This window comes from Triticum dicoccoides, chromosome 6B (assembly GCF_002162155.2).
Source record: "Triticum dicoccoides isolate Atlit2015 ecotype Zavitan chromosome 6B, WEW_v2.0, whole genome shotgun sequence".
Lineage (NCBI taxonomy): Eukaryota > Viridiplantae > Streptophyta > Magnoliopsida > Poales > Poaceae > Triticum > Triticum dicoccoides.
This window is the reverse complement of record NC_041391.1, coordinates 20,494,216-20,511,132: the sequence shown is the minus strand read 5'-3', so window position 1 is coordinate 20,511,132 and position 16,917 is coordinate 20,494,216. Positions and strand designations below refer to the sequence as shown.

Genomic DNA, 16,917 nt, shown 5'->3' with positions numbered 1-16,917 from the left:
ACCTCCTCCCCAGCATGCCGCGGCCCAGCTCTCTCCCCGAGCGCGTCACCGCCAGGGCCCTCCCACGCGTGTCTCTACCGCCTAACCAAAACATGGCAGGATTTGATCTTCAATTAGTTGCACGGAGGTATCTTCTGCAAAGTATACTGACAGAAGCAAGAAACACTGACAATGAGGGGGGAAGGAGGGGGGGGGATGATCTGATTGTTAGTCACACACTGAGAAGCAAAACCAACAACAAGGTATTTGACCAATAACCTTATACATATCATCGTTGATATAATCCAATTAACATATTCTGAATTGCAAGATGAACTGCACAGCTAGATATTTAATTTACCCATGAATTGAACCAAAAGTTGGAGAAGCCACCCAGTTGGTCATTCTTCAAACCAGGTCAAAATAGATATACACTCGGTACGGGTGATTTAACTACTTACCACAAAAATCTCATATAAGAACATTCATCCAAACATATTATGCAGACTATACTAACAGAAGCAAAATATATTGACAATCATGGGGCATGGCCATCAAAATATACTGACAGAAGCAAAATATATGAAGGGCTATATTTGTCATGCAAGGCTTCTAAGATTGTAATGGCTAACTTAAAAAGAAATATCATGGCACAAAGAGAAAAAAAATAGTCTGATTCACCACTAACAATACAATAGGAGATTGCGCCTGCAGTCTGTAGAAATAGAGCATTCGCACCTCAGAAGATCGTCACAGAAATCCGGGTGATACTTCAGCTCGGCAACTGGAACAGAAGCTTACTTCAAACCCAGCTTGTATGTATGCATATGGAACAGGCTCTGATCTACCTTGAAGAATCAACATACCTTGAAGATGCGAAAGGAAGGACCTGTGAGCAAGTCATGGCAGGGGAGCATCCTGTTGCAGACCAAGCCGGCGGCCAGGAACATCTGAGCCCAACTCATTCGTCTCCTGCAGTTCCGGAGAAGCAGCGGCCAAAGAGAAAACGGGGGAGTGGAGAGGGCGCTCACCGCTGCCTCTGCAAGATAGATCGGAGGCGGCTCACCTTGGGTCATCTTCTTCCTGGAGGAGCACGAACGCAAGGACGACGGTCCGGTGCTCCCTCTATGTGGTCGAACAGGAGGTATCGTAGGCCGGCGGCGGATGGCGGCTCGGCCTCCTCATCGGTTCTAGGGTTAGGGGAGTGGAACTATGGGAGGGGAGGAGGAAGGGTGCGACGTGGATGAGATGCAAGAGGAGGAGGACGGCTGGCGGGAGGGAAGGAAGACGGCCGGGGGGACGGGAGGAGGCAAGGGTGGCGGCGCGAGGTGCGGGAGGAAGAGAGAGCCGCCGCAGCTGGGAAGAGGAAAGAGCGGCACGAGTGTGGGAGGAGGTGGCTGGGTTTCACTCACCACGGTGCTGCTGCAGTTTTATACTCGTATATGAAATGACCAAAATGCCCCGGCGGGGGCAAGGATATTTACATTCTGATGCAATTGGAATTTTATCCAACGGCCGACGTTGATCGGGTAAATATCCAACGGCCCACATCGATTTCGACCGGACAGTCCAAATTGCCTAAGCTCTGAGAGAGCTCAGGTTTAGACGTGAATCTAACTATGGGATTCATGCTCTGCACAGCATGTGCTGATGATTGCTCTGGTTGCGCGCTCGCACCCGAGACTGGGCACAAGTCCACATACATACCCATCAGCTTGTTGGAAACTGTGTCGTATTGTAACATAACTCTGTATTGTTGGTCTTATATATATACGAGATATGTGGAGGCTAGGCCTCACGCAACCCTAAACTAAACTTGGTATACAGAGCCAGTTTTTTCTCTCGCGCCGCCGCTCGTCTCTCGACATCGCGCCGCCACAGGGATCGCTCCCTCGATCTCGCCTCGCCTCGGGCTCGCGTCGCCACCGCTCCTCCACGCGATGGCTTCCGGTTCCTCCTCCGCGACGATGCAGCTGGCCGTCATCGGCCCTGTGGTGACGCCTCCGGCCGCGACAGCGTCTGTCCCATCCATCGCGCCATCCCTTGGTGTCAGATTGGATCGCGGCAACTTCCCGCTATGGCGAACCCTCACCGTGACGCATCTCTCCGGTGCTTCTCTCCATGGCTACCTCGACGGTTCCGTCGCCGCCCCGCCCACAACCATCACCCAGGGGGCGGGCGATATAGCCACCATGGTGGCAAACCCTGCGTACACGACATGGTGGACGCAGGACCAGAAGGTCCTCGGGATGCTCCTCTCCTCCATGACGGAGGACATTGCGTCTCAGCTGATTAGCTGTAAGTCCGCTGCTGCCGCGTGGACCTCCATCCACGCCATGTTCAGCACACAGAATCGTGCCGGAGTTCGGCACATCCGGCGACAGATTCAGTCGCTGAAGAAGAACGACATGACTGCCAGCGAGTACATGCACAAGGTGAAGGCCCTTGCCGACGCCATGGCCTCTGCTGGATCTCCCCTTGCTGATGACGAGATCATCGACTACATGCTCACCAGTTTGGGCAAGACCTTCAACCCGATCGCGGCGTCGCTCAGCGTTGTGGTCACCCCGGTCGCGCTGACTGACTTCTACTCCATGGTTCTCAACTATGAAGCGCTGCAGTTATCGCAGCAGGCCGATGATGAGGAGTGGACCTCGCCGGCCAACGCCGTGGCTCGGTCCGGCACTCCTCCCCCTGCCAACCGTCCTCGCGCGCCTAACTCTGGTCGCGCAACCGATTCCCGACCCGCCGGAGGCTACCCGCAGCAACAGGGGCAGGGCTACCAGCAAGGCGGCCAAGACAACCGTCGTAACAACGGCGGTGGAGGAGGCGGCAATGGCCGCAACAGCAATCGCCGCTGGCGCCCGCGGTGCCAGATTTGTAAAAATTGGGGTCACGAAGCCGATACCTGCAAGAAGCGTTTTGATTCAGACTACTCCAGCGGCGGCAATGGCCGCTCGGCATATAATGCTTCAACCTCCTCCAACAACTCCACGCACTGGGTTCTGGACTCCGGCACCACGGATCACCTGACTAGTGACCTGGAGCGTCTTCAGTTCCGCGAGCGTTACGGCGGTCATGATCAGGTTCAGGTGGCCAACGGCTCAGGTTTGTCTATTTCGCATATTGGGCACTCGACTTTAGCCGGTTCTTCTCTTCGCCTGAACAATATTTTACACGTTCCTAATATTAGCCAACATCTTCTATCAGTCTATCGCCTTGTGTCAGATAATCGTATCTTCATTGAATTTCATAAATATTTTTTCTTTGTTAAGGACAAAGCCACCAAGAGAATTCTTCTTCGAGGTAGAAGCAGAGGAGGGCTCTACCCTCTTCCACTCGGACGAGCTTCGCATGAGTCCGACCGTCAAGCCTTATCCAGCGTCCGTGTCTCATCCTCTCAGTGGCATCAGCGTCTCGGTCATCCGTCCAAAAGTGTCGTCAGTTCCATTGTTAGGAATAATGATCTAGAGTGTTCATCCTCAGATACTTCTTCTTTAGTTTGTGATGCTTGTCAATGTGGTAAAAGTCGTCAACTATCTTATACTGCTTCCGCTCATGTGTCCACTATGCCTCTTGAATTAATTCATACTGATGTTTGGGGCCCTGCTCGTGCCTCCTCTGGGGGGTACAAGTATTATGTGAGCTTTATTGACGACTACTCCCGTTTTTGCTGGATCTATCTACTAAAACATAAGTCTGATGTTGAACAGGTGTTCTATGCTTTTCAAGCACATGTTGAGCGCCTTTTGGATGCTAAGCTTAAAGCTGTCCAATCTGATTGGGGTGGTGAATACCATAAGGTGCACCATTATTTTCTTCGTACGGGCATCTCTCACCGAGTCTCTTGCCCTCGCACCTCCCAACAGAATGGCATTGCCGAGCGAAAACACCGACACTTGGTTGAAACTAGTCTTGCTTTGTTGGCTCACTCGTCTCTCCCTTTACGTTTTTGGGATGAAGCTTTTCTGACTGCGTGTTATCTTATTAACCGCATGCCTACCCCTGTGCTTGGTCAAGATACTCCTATTCATCGTCTTCTGAAAATTCCACCCAATTATTCTTTCCTTCGTATTTTCGGGTGTGCTTGTTGGCCTAGTTTGCGGAAGTATAACTCACACAAACTAGAATTTCGATCCAAGATGTGTGTTTTCCTTGGATATAGTCCTATGCATAAGGGGTACAAGTGTCTTGATCGATCTACGGGTCGTATATACATCTCGCGTGACGTTATCTTTGACGAGTCTGTTTTTCCGTTTGCTACTCCCGGTGTCACTGTCGATGTGTCTACACTTAACGAGGCTATATCTTTTCCATCCACAGAACCGGCTACGAGTACTCATGTGCATAATTACGACCTAACCTACTTGGCTACTAATACCTCTGGCCTAGCCAATTCCTTTCCTGTGCAGGAGTTTCCGCGTCTGGACACGGTCGATACGCCGCTCGACGTGCATGGCAGCGCGGCTTCCCAGGCAGGGTCCCCGCCTGCGCATGCAGGGTCTGCACCTCCTGGTGCTGCGGCTGGCTCCTCGCCTGCCCGTGAACCAGCTTCGCCACCGCCTACATGCGCTTCTCCGGCCCGACAACCGGTTTCACCAGCGCCGGGTGCAGCGGGTGCTTCCACCTGCGCCCCGCCGGCCCATGAGCCGGCCCATGAACCGGTTTCGCCAGCTCCTGTGACACCGTCGCCGAGCCCAGCAGTGTCGCCGTCCTCACCTACGCCTCCGCCCGTCGAGCACCTTCATCCAATGGTCACTCGTACCCGTGATGCTACTCGTCGTGACAAGGAGTTTACTGATGGGACGGTGCGGTATAATCCTCTTCATCGCGCTTTCTTTGCGACACCGGTGTCACATCGTGATGCTCTCCGTGAGCCGGTGTGGCGTGCTGCTATGGCTGCTGAGTTTACAGCGCTCCGTCAAAACGGTACTTGGGTCTTGGTTCCTCGACCACCTGGCGTTAACATTGTTGGCAGCAAGTGGGTTTTCAAAACAAAGCAACATGTCGATGGGTTTGTTGACAAACACAGGGCTCGCCTCGTCGCTCGTGGTTTTACTCAACAACACGGTCTTGACTATGGTGATACCTTCAGCCCCGTGGTAAAGCCGACTACTATCCGTTTGGTTCTTTCGCTTGCTGTTTCGCGCGGATGGAGCTTGAGGCAGATTGATGTTAGCAATGCATTTCTTCATGGCTTTCTTTCCGAGACTGTTTATATGCAGCAACCACCAGGTTTTGAAGATGCCCGGTTCCCTTCGCATGTGTGCAAATTGCAACGGGCTCTTTATGGTCTCAAACAGTCGCCACGTGCTTGGTATGCTCGTCTCAGTGCTCGCCTTCTTCAGCTTGGTTTTGTTGCTTCAAAGGCGGACGCCTCTCTATTCATCTTTGCTGCGCATGGCATTCAGATATACATGCTTGTGTATCTTGATGATATTGTGATTGCCGGCTCCACTCCGGCTGCAGTTGATCGTTTGGTACGATCCATCTCCGACAGTTTTCCTATCAAGGATCTTGGTCCTCTACGTTATTTCTTGGCGCTTGAAGCGTCCTTCAATTCAGGGGGCATGACGCTGACTCAAAGAAAGTATGCACTTGATCTTCTTCATCGTGTGAGTATGGAGAATTGTAGGCCTACCTCTACACCATTATCTGCCACTGAGCACCTGGCTCGTGAGGTCGGCACCCCTTTGGGTGTTGAGGATGCCACTCGATATCGCAGCATTGTTGGAGGACTTCAGTATTTAACGCTCACTCGTCCCGACCTGTCCTTTGCAGTCAACAAGGTTTGCCAGTATCTATCACAACCAACTAATGAGCATTGGGAAGCTGTCAAGCGTATATTGCGTTATGTCAAAGGGACTTTGAATACGGGATTGCAGATTCATAAATCTCCTTCCACTGGTGTCAGTATTTTCACGGATGCTGATTGGGCTGGATGCATTGATGACCGCCGTTCCACTAGTGGTTTTGCTGTGTTTGTTGGCTCCAATCTTGTCTCATGGAGTTCCAAGAAACAGCCAACTGTCTCCAGATCAAGTACGGAGGCGGAGTACAAAGGTTTAGCTAATGGAGCAGCTGAAGCAATCTGGGTGGAGATCTTACTCAAGGAGCTTGGGGTTTTCAAGCAGCGTACCGCCATTCTGTGGTGTGATAATCTTGGGGCTACATACCTGACGGCAAACCCAGTCTTTCACGCAAGAACCAAGCACATAGAGATAGATTTTCATTTTGTGCGTGAGCGCGTTGCTTCTGGTGTTTTAGATGTCAGGTTTATCTCGACTAATGACCAACTGGCTGATGTATTTACTAAACCGGCCACACGACAGATGTTAGAACGTTTCCGGTCCAATCTGAACCTTGTATGTAGTAGTGGTTCAGATTGAGGGGGTGTGTTGGAAACGGTGTCGTATTGTAACGTAACTCTGTATTGTTGGTCTTATATATATACGAGATATGCGGAGGCTAGGCCTCACGCAACCCTAAACTAAACTCAGCTACTTTATTTAGAGTAGTATTATTGCAGAACAATGACCACATAGGTTCTACACACCTCTTGCGTAAACAAACGGGGATTAATGGATAAAAATGGGAATTATTCGAGGTACTAAGTACACTCATGGACAAGTGTCAATGATGCCGGCCTGAGTCCCCGGGGGAACATTGCATCTGGATTATGTTTGATGGATAAAGAAAGGGAGATTGGAGTGGAAAGTTTGAGCTGGCAAGGCATGTGGTGTGTGTGCCTAGCAAGGTGGGGACTGCCAATCAGTGAGGCCACGGAGGAGGATGGTGATAAGATTCTGGATCTTCTCCTACCTGTGTCCCTGACCACCTACCCCACCTAATGGTCGGAATTATTTGCCACCGCGGTTGGTGACATGGCATGGCACCAGAATGAAGATGATGCTTCCTTCCTCTGCCCCATGCTACCGGTTCTTGCCCTGATGCTTGCACGCATGCATGTAGTACTATGTTGGTTGATGCATGCCGAAAGGAAACTAATGTAGTGCGTTCTAGAAAAAAAATCATTATGAAATTCATATTCATACATATAGTACAACTAATCAGTATGGACGGTAGATAGATCCTAGTAGTACAACTTTGTACTAAAGTCATGCAAAACCAGCGATAATTACCTCAATATGGATGGGAGGGAGTAGTAAAGATGAGGCCTTATCGGTCGCTGCTTTTACACAGGCTCCTCCGCGTCTTTGGCTTCTTCTCAGCGGTGGATGATTTATTAAAATTCACTTTGTCCTAAGCTGCTTCCTTACACATATTTCTAGCTTTGCCTGCTGCTTGCACCCGAGACAGGGCACAACAAGATTACACACATACCCGCCAGCTAACTACTTCCTCTGTAAACTAATATAAGAGTCTTATATTAATTTACGGAGGGAGTAGTTTAGAATAGTGCATCATCGGTGAGCACTCATGGCGCATAATCTAGGTAAACATCTCCTGCATAAACAAATGGGTATTATTGGAAGTACGCCGTACACCTATGACGAGTGTCAATCATGGCTGCCGGCCCCCATTATATAGCAGTACCAACTGTTTTGCTGGATAGATTGGATTTGAATTGAAGATTTGTACTGTCAATGCCATGTGGACTGCGAATCTGTAAGGCCACGAGGGATGGTTGTATGATCTGTCGTCTCTCCCATTATATAGCAGTAGCAACAATTTTGCTTGATAGATTGGAGTTGAATTGAAGATCTGAGCTGGTGGACTGCGAATCAGTGAGGCCACGAGGAATGGTGGTAAAGATTCGGGATCTTCTCCTGGGTCCCATGACCACCCACCTGACGGCCGGAATTATTTGCCCCCGGCGGCGTCGATCTGTTGCATCTCCTGTTCTGGAAGAAGCAGCAGCTTCCTTCCTCTGTTGCCATGCATACCGGTTTTTGCCCTGATGCATGCATGGATGCTGGTTGATTTTCTGTTTATTTGTGTGTTCGATGCTTCTATAAAGCAATAATATTATTGTGCTAAACAATGCTAATTCTTCTATAATGCAATCATTGTGAATTCACATGTATTTACAATGTAAATTGACATGTATTTACAATATATTAGTTTGATTGATGGATAGTTTATTTTTCATTGTACAGGGACAATAGGTAGATGCTATGTTCATGTGCCTTCATCCGAAAAACCAGTTCCCTGAAAAAAGAAATCTGAAAAACAGTTTTTCGCATGCAAACCTAAGTAGTGTCTACAGGTTTGTTACCGGAAGCATTTTGCAAAGCCCAGCAGATTAGCGAGAACAAAGACAGATGCGTGAGTAGAACTCGGAGATTCAATTCCATGAACGAATACTAGAATTTGCATGAACTCGCAGAAAGTTTATGTTTTTTTTTCCTTTTCATTTCGTGCCATGTTCAGCTACAGAGTTTGTTGCATCTGTATATGCTGTCGATCGGGGCACCGGCAAGGCTGATAGCCCGGAACGAACTAACATTATATTATTCCGAATTCAGGTGCACCGATTGAGCTACTACCAGATATTATTTTTCCCTCTAGCTCATTCCTTTCTTATCCATGTCCTGCATGCATGTGCTCCTCGACACCAGAGAAGTACTGTTCTTTTGTTTGATCTACATACATTCCCACCATGCATGTGATGATGATTGCATTGCCTGCGAGACTCGGCACAAGACACAAGTCCGCATACATAGCTGTCAGATACTACTTACTTTAGAATAGTGCATTATTGGCGAACAAATATTTTTTTTAGACTGGATTGGCGAACAATTATCACGGCGAATCTACACCGCTCTTGCACAAAATAATGGGGATTATTGGATGAAAAAGAAATTATTGGGGGTACTAAGCACACTCAAGGACAAGTGTCAATTATGCCGGCCTCAATCCCAGGGAGAACATTGCATCTGGATTATATTTGATGGATACAGAAAGGAAGATTGGACTGGAAGCTTTGAGCTGGCAGGCATGTGGTGTGCCTAGCTAGCAAGATGGGCACTGCGAATCAGTGAGGTCACGGGGATGATGGTGATAATTAAGATTCTGGATCTTCTCCTACCTCTCTACCTGTGTCCCTGACCACCCACCCCCACTTGACGGCCGGAATTATTTGCCGCCCGCGGCGTCGATCGGTCGCTTCCGCCTGTCGCTAACATGGCACCATATGCATGAAAAATATGCTTCTTTCCTCTGCCCCATATGCATGCTACCGGCTCTTGCCCTGGTGCACGCACGCATGCATGTATCTTAGTTGCTGCATGCCGAGAGACAAGAAAGGAAAAATAATGTAGTGAAGCTGGATTATTACGGGCCATATTTGGCCTTGAGGTTTCCACTTCAAAAAAAACTTCTCTGAAATTACCTATAGGTGGAAGAGGGCACGTTATCGATGTGAAATGGATCCAAAGGGACCCGCTCGACATAATGGTTCGTGTGTATATTTTACAGAAACGTGAAATCAAAGTTGGGGATAAAGTAGCCGGAAGACATGGGAATAAAGGGATCATTTCCAAAATTTTGCCTAGGCAAGATATGCCCTATTTGCAAGATGGAACACCCGTTGATATGGTCTTCAATCCCTTAGGAGTACCCTCCCGAATGAATGTGGGACAAATATTTGAAAGCTCACTCGGATTAGCGGGGGATCTGCTAAAGAAACATTATAGAATAGCACCCTTTGATGAGAGATATGAGCAAGAGGCTTCAAGAAAACTTGTGTTTTCAGAATTATATGAAGCCAGTAAAGAAACAAAAAATCCATGGATATTTGAACCCGAGTACCCGGGAGAAAGCAGAATATTTGATGGAAGAACAGGCGGCCCCTTTGAGCAACCTGTTCCTATATCTTAAAATTAATTCATCAAGTTGATGAGAAAATTCATGGGCGTTCTACTGGGCCCTACTCACTTGTTACACAACAACCGGTTAGAGGAAGAGCCAAGCAAGGGGGACAACGAGTAGGAGAAATGGAAGTTTGGGCTTTAGAAGGATTTGGTGTTGCTCATATTTTACAAGAGATACTTACTTATAAATCTGACCATCTTATAGCTCGCCAAGAAATACTTAATGCTACGATCTGGGGAAAAAGAATACCTAATCATGAGGATCCTCCAGAATCTTTTCGAGTGCTCGTTCGAGAACTACGATCTTTGGCTCTAGAACTGAATCATTTCCTTGTATCTGAAAAGAACTTCCAGGTTAATAGGGAGGAAGTTTGATCGGAATAAATATAAATTCTTTTCTTATTTCTATTTTATGATTGACCAATATAAACATCAACAACTTCAAATTGGACTCGTTTCCCCTCAACAAATAAAGGCTTGGGCTAACAAAAACCTACCTAATGGAGAAGTCGTTGGCGAAGTCACAAGGCCCTCTACTTTTCATTATAAAACCGATAAACCTGAAAAAGATGGATTGTTTTTCGAAAGAATCTTTGGACCCATAAAAGGCGGGATTTGCGCTTGTGGCAATTCTCGAGCGAGCGGAGCTGAAAACGAAGACGAAAGATTTTGCCAAAAATGCGGGGTAGAACTTGTGGATTCTCGGATACAAAGATATCAAATGGGATACATCAAACTCGCATGTCCCGTGACTCATGTGTGGTATTTGAAAGGTCTTCCTAGTTATATCGCGAATCTTTTAGATAAACCTGTTAAGAAGTTGGAGGGCCTAGTATACTGCGATTTCTCTTTTGCTAGGCCCAGCACTAAAAACCCCACTTTTTTACGATTACGGGGTTTATTCGAAGAGGAAATTGCATCCTGTAACCACAACATTTCTCCCTTTTTTTCTACCCCAGGCTTTGCAACATTTCAAAATCGGGAAATTGCGACAAGAGCAGGTGCTATTAGAGAACAATTAGCAGATTTGGATTTGCGAATTATTATAGAGAATTCTTTGGTCGAATGGAAGGAATTAGAAGACGAGGGGTATAGTGGAGATGAGTGGGAAGATAGAAAAAGACGAATAAGAAAAGTTTGTTTGATTAGATGCATGCAATTGGCGAAACATTTTATTCAAACAAATGTAGAACCAGAATGGATGGTTTTGTGCTTATTACCGGTTCTTCCTCCCGAATTGAGACCTATTATTTATAGGTCTGGAGATAAAGTAGTGACTTCAGACATTAATGAACTTTATAAGAGAGTTATCCGTCGGAACAACAATCTTGCCTATCTATTAAAAAGAAGTGAATTTGCGCCAGCAGATTTAGTAATGTGCCCGGAAAAATTGGTACAAGAAGCCGTGGATACACTTCTTGATAGTGGGTCTCGCGGGCAACCGATTAGGGATGGTCACGATAAAGTATATAAATCACTTTCAGATGTAATTGAAGGTAAAGAGGGAAGGTTTCGCGAGACTCTGCTTGGGAAACGGGTCGATTACTCGGGGCGTTCTGTCATTGTTGTGGGTCCTTCGCTTTCATTACATCAATATGGATTACCTCTAGAGATAGCAATAAAGCTTTTTCAGCTATTTGTAATTCGCGATTTAATCACGAAACGCGCCACTTCTAATGTAAGGATTGCTAAAAGGAAAATTTGGGAAAAAGAACCCATTGTATGGGAAAGACTTCAAGAAGTTATGCGGGGACATCCTGTACTGTTAAATAGAGCACCTACCCTGCATAGATTAGGCATACAGGCCTTTCAACCCACTTTAGTAGAGGGGCGTACTATTTCTTTACACCCATTAGTGTGTAAGGGTTTCAATGCGGACTTTGATGGAGATCAAATGGCTGTTCATCTACCTTTATCCTTGGAAGCTCAGGCAGAAGCCCGTTTACTTATGTTTTCTCATATGAATCTCTTATCTCCCGCTATTGGGGATCCTATTTGCGTACCAACCCAAGACATGCTTATCGGGCTTTATGTATTAACGATTGGAAAGCATCGAGGTATTTGTGCAAATAGATATAATAGTTGCAGAAACTATCCAAATCTAAAGTAAATTACAATAATAATAATAATTCTAAATACAGGAAAGATAAATAACCCCATTTTTCTAGTTCTTATGATGCACTGGGAGCTTATAGACAAAAACTAATCAGTTTAGATAGTCCCTTGTGGCTACGATGGAACCTGGATCAACGCGTCATTGGGTCAAGAGAAGTTCCGATTGAAGTTCAATATGAATCTTTGGGGACTTGTCATGAGATTTATGCCCACTATCTAATAATGGGAAATAGAAAAAAAGAAATTCGTTCGATATACATTCGAACCACTCTTGGTCATATTTCTTTTTATAGAGAAATAGAGGAAGCCATACAAGGATTTAGTGAGGCCTATTCATACACTACCTAAACAAGAAAGTTAGATTCGGCAATGCCCCTCCCCTTTCGGGGGGCATTCCGATTTCCCTAGTATCATCATTATTTGCCACGCGAATCCAGATTGAGATTGAGGCAATTAAGTTAATTAAATTTTCGAATCACTGACTAAGGCCCATTGTCGAATCCTACTCAGCAATTGTCGAATCCTACTCAGCCGAAAAGGGGGTACTTATGTATGGCGGAACGGGCCAATCTGGTCTTTCATAATAAAGAGATAGACGGAACTGGTATGAAACGACTTATTAGCAGATTATTAGATCATTTTGGAATGGGATATACATCTCATATACTGGATCAACTAAAGACTCTGGGCTTCCATCAAGCCACTACTACATCGATTTGGTTAGGAATCGAGGATCTTTTAACAATACCCTCTAAGGGATGGTTAGTCCAAGACGCGGAACAACAGAGTTTTCTTTTGGAGAAACACTATTATTATGGGGCTGTACACGCGGTAGAAAAATTACGCCAATCTGTTTAGATATGGTATGCGACAAGTTAATATTTGAAACAAGAAATGAATTCAAATTTTCGGATAACGGATCCTTCTAGTCCAGTCTATCTAATGTCTTTTTCAGGAGCCAGAGGAAATGCATCTCAAGTACACCAATTAGTAGGTATGATAGGATTAATGTCGGACCCTCAAGGACAAATGATTGATTTACCTATTCAAAGCAATTTACGTGAGGGACTTTCTTTGACAGAATATATAATTTCCTGCTATGGAGCCCGCAAAGGGGTTGTAGATACTGTTGTGCGAACAGCAGATGCTGGATATCTTACACGTAGACTTGTTGAAGTAGTTCAACATATTATTGTGCATAGAAGAGATTGTGGTACTATCCGAGGTATTTCTGTAAGTCCTCAAAATGGGATGACGGAAAAACTTTTTGTCCAAACACTAATTGGTCGTGTATTAGCAGACAATATATATATATCGGTTCGTGATGCATTGCCGCGCGAAATCAAGATATTCGAATTGGATTAGTCAATCGACTCATAACTGCCTTTCGAGCACAACCATTTCGAGCACAACCAATATATATTAGAACCCCCTTTACTTGCTGAAGCACTTCTTGGATCTGTCAATTATGCTATGGCCGGAGTCCTACTCATAGTGATCTGGTCGAATTGGGAGAAGCCGTAGGTATTATTGCAGGTCAATCAATTGGGGAGCCAGGGACTCAACTAACATTAAGAACTTTTCATACTGGTGGAGTATTCACAGGGGTACTGCCGACCTTGTACGATCCCCTTCGAATGGAAAAATAAAATTCAATGAGAATTTGGTTCACCCCACACGTACCCGTCATGGGCAGCCTGCTTTTCTATGTTATATAGACTTGCATGTAACTATTCAGAGTCAAGATATTCTATATAGTGTGAATATTCCCTCAAAAAGCTTGATTCTAGTGCAAAATGATCAATATGTAAAATCCGAACAAGTAATTGCGGAGATTCGTGCCGGAACGTCCACTTTACATTTTGAAGAAAGGGTACAAAAGTATATTTATTCTGAATCAGACGGCGAAATGCACTGGAGTACTGATGTTTACCATGCGCCCGAATATCAATATGGTAATCTTCGCCGATTACAAAAAACAAGCCATTTATGGATATTGTCAGTAAGTATGTGCAGATCCAGTATAGCGTCTTTTTCACTCCACAAGGATCAAGATCAAATGAATACTTATGGTAAAAAATATAGGGAAATTCTTGATTATTCAACGTCGGATCGAATCATGTCCAATGGCCATTGGAATTTTATCTATCGTTCTATTTTTCAAGATAATTCAGATTTGTTGGCGAAAAAGCGAAGAAATAGGTTCGTCATTCCATTACAATATCATCAAGAACAAGAGAAAGAACTAATATCCTGTTTTGGGATTTCGATTGAAATCCCCCTTATGGGTGTTTTACGTATAAATACTATTTTTGCTTATTTTGATGATCCCCGATACAGAAAAGATAAAAAGGGTTCAGGAATTGTTAAATTTAGATATAGGACCCAAGAAGAAGAATATAGGACTCGAGCGGAAGACTCAGAAGACGAATACAGGACCCGAGAGGACGAATATGAATATGGAACCCTAGCAGAATCTAAATATGGAATCCTAGAAGACGAATACAAATATGAAACCCTAGAAGACGAATATGGGAGCCCAGAAAACGAATATGGGAACCCAGAGAACGAATATAGGACTTTAGAGAAAGACTCAGAAGAGGAATATGGGAGCCCAGAGAGCAAATATAGGACCCAAGATGACGAATATGGAACTCTAGAGGAAGACTCACAAGACGAATATGGCAGCCCCGGGGAAAGCGCAGAAGAAAAATATGGTACTTTAGAGGAAGACTCAGAAGAAGATTCAGAGGATGAATACGAGAGCCCAGAGGAAGATTCCATCTTAAAAAAAGAGGGTTTGATTGAGCATCGAGGAACAATAGAATTTAGTCTAAAATACCAAAAAGAAGTAGATCGGTTTTTTTTTCATTCTTCAAGAACTTCATATCTTGCCGAGATCTTCATCCCTAAATATACTTGACATTAGTATTATTGGAGTGGATACACAACTCACAAAAAATACAAGAAGTCGACTAGGCGGACTGGTCTGAGTGAAGAGAAAAAAAAGCCATACGGAACTCAAAATACTTTCCGGAGATATTCATTTTCCTGAAGAGGCAGATAAGATATTAGGTGGATGTTTGATACCGCCAGAAAGACAAAAAAAAAGATTCTAAGGAATCAAAAAAAGGAAGAATTGGGTCTATGTTCAACGGAAAAAATTCTCAAGAGCAAGGAAAGTATTTTGTTTCCGTTCGCCCTACAGTGGCATATGAAATGGACGAAGGAAGAAATTTAGCAACACTTTTCCCGCAGGATCTCTTGCAAGAAGAAAATAATCTCCAAATTCGACTTGTCAATTTTATTTCTCATGAAAATAGCAAGTTAACTCAAAGAATTTATCACACAAATAGTCAATTTGTTAGAACTTGCTTAGTAGTGAATTGGGAACAAGAAGAAAAAGAAAAGGCTGGTGCTTCCCTTGTTGAGGTAAGAGCAAATGATCTTATTCGCGATTTCCTAAGAATTGAGTTAGTCAAGTCCACTATTTCGTATACACGAAAAAGGTATGATAGGACAAGTGCAGGACCGATTCCCCATAATAGGTTAGATCACGCCAATATCAATTCTTTTTATTCCAAGGCGAAGATTGAATCACTTAGCCAACATCCAGAAGCTATTGGCACTTTGTTGAATTGAAATAAAGAATACCACTCTTTGATGATTTTGTCGGCATCCAACTGTTCTCGAATTGGTTTATTCAAGAATTCAAAACATCCCAATGCGATAAAAGAATGGAATCCTAGAATTCCTATTCGAGAATTTTTTTGGGCCCTTAGGCGCTATTGTAGCTAGTATATCGCATTTTTCTTCATCTTACTATTTACTAACGCATAAGAAAATCCTGTTAAAAAAATATTTGTTCGTTGACAATTTAAAACAAACCTTCCAAGTACTTCAAGAACTTAAATACTCTTTAATAGATGAAAATAAAAGGATTTCTAATTTCGATAGTAACATAATGTTGGATCCATTCCTTTTGAATTGTCACTTTGTCCATCATGATTCTTGGGAAGAGACATTGGCAATAATTCACCTTGGACAATTTATTTGTGAAAATGTATGTCTATTTAAATCACACATAAAAAAATCCGGTCAAATTTTCATTGTAAATATGAATTCCTTTGTTATAAGAGCAGCTAAACCTTATTTGGCCACTACAGGAGCAACTGTTAATGGTCATTATGGAGAAATCCTTTACAAGGGAGATAGGTTAGTTACGTTTATATATGAAAAATCGAGATCTAGTGACATAACACAAGGTCTTCCAAAAGTGGAACAAATCTTTGAAGCGCGTTCAATTGATTCATTATCCCCGAATCTCGAAAGGAGAATTGAGGATTGGAATGAGCGTATACCAAGAATTCTTGGGGTCCCTTGGGGATTCTTGATTGGAGCTGAGCTAACCATAGCCCAAAGTCGTATCTCTTTGGTTAATAAAATCCAAAAGGTTTATCGATCCCAAGGGGTACAGATCCATAATAGACATATAGAGATTATTATACGCCAAGTAACATCAAAAGTGCGGGTTTCCGAAGATGGAATTTCTAATGTTTTTTCGCCTGGGGAATTAATCGGACTATTGCGAGCGGAACGAGCAGGGCGAGCTTGGGATGAATCGATCTATTATCGGGCAATCTTATTGGGAATAACAAGGGCTTCCCTGAATACCCAAAGTTTCATATCTGAAGCAAGTTTTCAAGAAACTGCTCGAGTTTTAGCAAAAGCTGCCCTACGAGGTCGCATTGATTGGTTGAAAGGCTTGAAAGAAAACGTAGTTCTGGGGGGGATTATACCTGTTGGTACCGGATTCCAAAAATTTGTGCATCGTTCCCCACAAGACAAGAACCTTTATTTCGAAATAAAAAAAAAAAATCTATTCGCGTCGGAAATGAGAGATTTTTTGTTTCTCCATACAGAATTAGTTTCTTCAGATTCTGACGTAACAAACAATTTTTATGAGACATAAGAACCCCCATTTAAC

At 44.4% G+C, this 16,917-nt stretch overlaps 1 long non-coding RNA gene and 1 pseudogene across 1 annotated transcript; one reads left to right on the top strand and one right to left on the bottom strand.

The window, feature by feature from the left end:
- Positions 1 to 492: 492 nt before the first annotated feature.
- Positions 493 to 1,363, bottom strand: LOC119320114. Its single transcript, XR_005154801.1, has 2 exons — positions 846 to 1,363; positions 493 to 763 (listed from the first exon to the last, which is right to left on the bottom strand). It is a non-coding gene; the product is annotated as an uncharacterized LOC119320114 (long non-coding RNA).
- A 10,942-nt stretch (positions 1,364 to 12,305) lies between these two features.
- Positions 12,306 to 16,917, top strand: part of LOC119324319 — a 4,852-nt pseudogene continuing 240 nt past the window's right edge.